Source organism: Arvicola amphibius, chromosome 12 (genome assembly GCF_903992535.2).
Source record: "Arvicola amphibius chromosome 12, mArvAmp1.2, whole genome shotgun sequence".
In the NCBI taxonomy this organism is placed as follows: Eukaryota; Metazoa; Chordata; class Mammalia; order Rodentia; family Cricetidae; genus Arvicola; species Arvicola amphibius.
In genome coordinates, this window is record NC_052058.2 from 43,168,450 (window position 1) to 43,173,190 (window position 4,741).

The window sequence follows — 4,741 nt, forward strand, 5'->3', positions numbered from 1 at the left end:
TTTGGGGAAGTCAGCTTAGCTCTGATTACTGTGTCCCAGGGTGTGCTTGTCAAACAGATATTCTGCCATGCCAGCTCCAGGGGCTCCCATCTTGCGCAAGTTGGTCACGTGGTCACCCAGTTCCTTGATGGATTTCATTCAGGTAATGTGTCTCAATGAAGTCACACAAGTGGGGGTCATTTTTTGTCAGCAGCCAGTTGTGCAGTTCCAGTAGTGACTGATTCACACTCTTTTCCAGGTGCAGTGCACACTCCATTGCATTCAGCCCGTTCTCCCAGTCATCACGGTCTGCTTTCTTGATATCCTGCAGGAAGATCCGGCCGCCTCGCTCGTTCTGCAGCTTCATCAGTTTCTCAGCGTGTTCCCTCTCCTCATGAGATTGGTGGAGAAAGTATTTGGCAAAGTTCCTCAGAGCCACATCATCCCGGTCGAAGTAGCAAGACATAGACAGGTAGACGTAGGAGGCATACAGTTCCAGGTTGATCTGGCGGTTGATGGCAGCCTCCGAGTCCTGGTGGTAGTTCTGGCGCACTTGCGAAGGAGACGCGGTGGTCATGGCGGCGGCGGCAGGCGACGCTGGAGCGGCGGAGCGACGAAGTTGCAGAGGGTTCTGGCTTGGAGCAGCCGGCTGGGGTCCGAAGGGTCCAGCACCGGGTTCCGTTCAAGTACTGTTGAAGCAGGAAACCGCGGCGACTCCGGCGAGAACGTCTCTGGAGCTAGCTAGCTCTTGTAGACCAGGCTGGCCTCGAACTCACAGAGATCCCGCTGCCTCTGCCTCCTGAGTGCTGGGATTAAAGTGTGCCACCACCGCCCGTCTATTTTCAATTTCACACACATACACACACATACACACACACACGAAAGAGTTCATCACTTAGGATATAATTTTTTTTGAGGGGATGGTGGAAGGAAATGGTTACCTATAAACAAAGATGGTTTTGATTTGATCCAAAAATTCAAACTTGAAACCATGAGCTTACATGGAAAATTAAAATGGGTTTTTGGTCTCTCCTCCCCCTTTTTTTGAGACAGGGTTTCTCTGTGTAACTCTGGCTGTCCTGAACTCACTCTGTAGACCGGGCTGGCCTTAAACTCACAGAGATATGTCTGCCTTTGCCTTTCCAGTGCTGGGATTAAAGGCATGTGCTACCACCGCCCAGCAGGTATTGTTCTTTTTTTATGTTTTTTTTTTTAATATTTAAAAATTTCCATCTCCTCCCCTCCTCCCCCCCCTTCCCTCCCCTCCCCTTCACCCATACCCACCCCTCCAGGCCAAGGAGCCATCGGGGTTCCCTACTCTATGTTAAGACCAAGGTCCTCCCAACTCCCCCCAGGTCCAGGAAGGTGATCAACCAAGCTGAGAAGGCTCCCACAGAGCCCGTCCATGCAGAAGAATCATAGCCCAGCGCCATTGTCCTTGGCTTCTCAGTCAGCCTCCATCGTTGGCCACATTCAGAGAGTCCGGTTTGGTCCCCTGTTCCATCAGTCCCATTCCAACTGGAGTTGGTGATCTCCCGTTAGTTCTGTCCCACCGTCTCCATGGGTGAACGCACCCCTCACGGTCCTGACTTTCTTTCTCATGTTCTCCCTCCTTCTGCTCCTCATCAGGACCTTGGGAGCAGGTATTGTTTTTAGAATACTGAGTTTTAGTATATTGAGTTAAGTTTATTTTCTAGGAATTGTAATTGATTGAAGACATGGGTAAAATCTTCATGTTCCTGAAAACTCATATGTACACGGAACGGGAGGGTTAATATTATTTCTGACCAACAATGGGATTTGATGTCTCCTTATATAATGTTTTTTAAAATATTTATTTATTCATTATGTATACAATATTCTGTCTGTGTGTATGCCTGCAGGCCAGAAGAGGGCACCAGACCCCATTACAGGTGGTTGTGAGCCACCATGTGGTTGCTGGGAATTGAACTCAGGACCTTTGGAAGAGCAGGCAGTGCTCTTAACCTCTGAGCCATCTCTCCAGCCCCCTTATATGATGTTTTTGTAAAGCCATTTGTATTTATTTTTACTTGTTTTGGACAGTATCTCACTGAACTTGGGAGGTGGCCTTAAACTTTGCTATATAGCTGAAGCTACCCTTCAACTCCTGATCCTCTTGGGCTGGGATTACAGGTGTGTGCTCCCAAGCCTGGCTGTGAACCTACGTACCATAGGTCCTCCTTTCCCTGAGCGTGGCAGGATCCCTGTAGTAACCTCTGAGTCGGCATCTTCCTGTGAAGGGAAGATGTTACGATTTTGGCTATTTCTGCTTGTGCTGTTGCTGCTGCAGTCATGCTCGGTCAGTAGCGTATTGCTGGGTCGGCTGAGGTTGTCTCTGTGAGGAGGAGGTGAGGGAGGAACTGGGTAAAGTGCTTCCTAAAGCTGCTGAGTGAGGTGGCCTCTGCTACAAGGACACTGATGGCAGACGGGAGAAGCGCACCTTGATTAAGAAGACAGTATGACAGGCTATACCTGACTAGAGATGTTTGTATGTCCTGTTCTCTACTTAGCATTGAGTCTTCTATTTTTCATATTTATTTATTTATTTATTAAAAGAGAAAACAAACTATCTTTTTTCATTTTACATACCAATCCCGTTCCCCACTTCCTCCTCTCTTCCCATTGCCTCTACCTTTCCCCCCTACACCACCCTCCATTTACTCAGAGAGGGTAAAGCACATTGCTTTGGGGAAGGCCCAAGGCCCTCCCTACTAGGCTGAGCAAGGTATCCATCCAAAGAGAATGGGTTCCCAAAAAGCCAGTACAAACAGTAGGGATAAATCCTGGGCCTACTGCCAGTGGCCCCACAATCTGGCTGTCATCGATATTCAGAGGGTCTAGTTTGGTCCTGTGCTCGTTCCTTCCCTGTCCGTCTGGAGTTGGTGAGCTCCCATTAGCTCAGGTAGACTGTTTCAATGGATGTTCCCATTATGGTTTTGACTTCTTTGCTCATATTCTCACTCCTCCCTCTCTTCAACTGGACTTTGGGAGCTCAGCCTAGTGCTCCACTGAGGGTCTCTGCCTCTGTTTTCATCAGTTGCTGGTTAAGATTCTATGGTAATATTCAAGATAGTCATCAATCTGACTACAGGGCAAAGCCAGTTCAGGTACCCTTTCCTCTATTGCTTAGGGTCTTAGCTGGGGTCATCCTTGTGGATTCCTGGGAATTTCTCTAGTGCCAGGCTTCTTGCTAGCCCCATAATGGCTCCCTCAATCAAAATATCTCTTTCCTTGCTCTCATCTCTGAACTTCCTCCATCTTGACTATCCGGTTCCGTCACATTCTCCCCACTCCCTTCCTCCCCTTCTCTTCCCCTTTCACTCTCCCTTCTTCCCCCACCCCCTGTTTCCAATTTTGTCAGGTGATCTTGTCTATTTCCATTTCCAGGTGGATCTTTATATGTTTCTCTTAGGTTTTACATTGTTACTTAGCTTCTCTAAGGTCATGAACTATAGGCTTGTTATCCTTTGCTTTACAGCTAGTATCCACTTATGAGTGAGTACATACCATGCCCTGGGTCTGGGTTACCTCACTCAGGATGATCTTTTTCTAGTCTCATCCATTTGCATGCAAATTTCAAGATGTCATTTTTTTTTAACCACTGAGTAGTACTCCATTGTGTAAATGTACCACATTTACTTTATCCATTCTTTGGTAGAGGGGCATCTAGGTTGTTTCCAGGTCCTGGCTATTACAAATATTAAATAATGCTGCTATGAACATAGTTGAACAAATATCCTTGTAGTATGATTGAACATCAAGAGTGGTATTGCTGGGTCTTGAGGTAGTTTGATTCCCAATTTTCTGAGAAACCACCATACTAATTTCCAGAGTGGCTGTACAAGTTTGCATTCCCACCAACAGTGGAGGAGTGTTCCTTTTACTCTGTATCCTATCCAGTATAAGTTATCACTGGTGTTTTTGATCTCAGCCATTCTGACAGGTGTAAGACGGTATCTCAGAGTCATTTTGATTTGCATTTCCCTGATGGCTAAGGATGTTGAACATTTCCTTAAGTGTCTTTTGGTCATTTGAGATTTTTCTGTTGAGAATTCCGTTTAGTTCTGTATTCCATATTTTAATTGGGTTATTTGATATTTTGATGTCTAATTTCTTGAGTTCTTTATATGTTTTGGAGATCAGTCCTCTATCTGATGTGGGGTTAATGAAGACCTTTTCTTATTTAGTAGGTTGCCTTTTTTTTTTTTTTATCATATTGACTGTGTCCTTTGCTTTACAGACTCCTCTCAGTTTCAGGAAGTCCTATTTATTTATTGTTGTTCTCAGTGTCTGTGCTACTGGTGTTGTATTTAAGAAGTGGTCTCCTGTGTCCATGCATTGAAGACTACTTCCTACTTTCTTTTTTATCAGGTTCTGTGTGGTTGGATTTAAATGGAGATCTTTAATCCATTTGGACTTGTGCATGGGGGTAGATATGGATCTATTTGCATTCTTCTACATGTTGACATTCAGTTATGCCAGCACCACTTGTTGAAGATGCTTTCTTTTTTCCATTGTATAATTTTAGCTTCATTGACAACAATCAGGTGTTCATAGGTTTGTGGATTAATATCTGGGTCTTTGATTTGATTCCATTCATCAACCTGTCTGTTTTTATGCCAGTAGCGAGCTGTTTTCATTAACGTAGCTCTATAATAGAGCTTGATATCAGAGATGGTGATGCCTCCAGAAGTTCCTTTATTGTACAGGATTGTTTTGGTTCTCCTGGGTTTTTGTTTTT

General features: G+C 45.2%; 1 pseudogene; it reads right to left on the bottom strand.

Moving 5' to 3' along the window:
• On the bottom strand, positions 1 to 583 carry LOC119827859 (annotated as a pseudogene).
• Between the last annotated feature and the right edge of the window lie 4,158 nt (positions 584 to 4,741).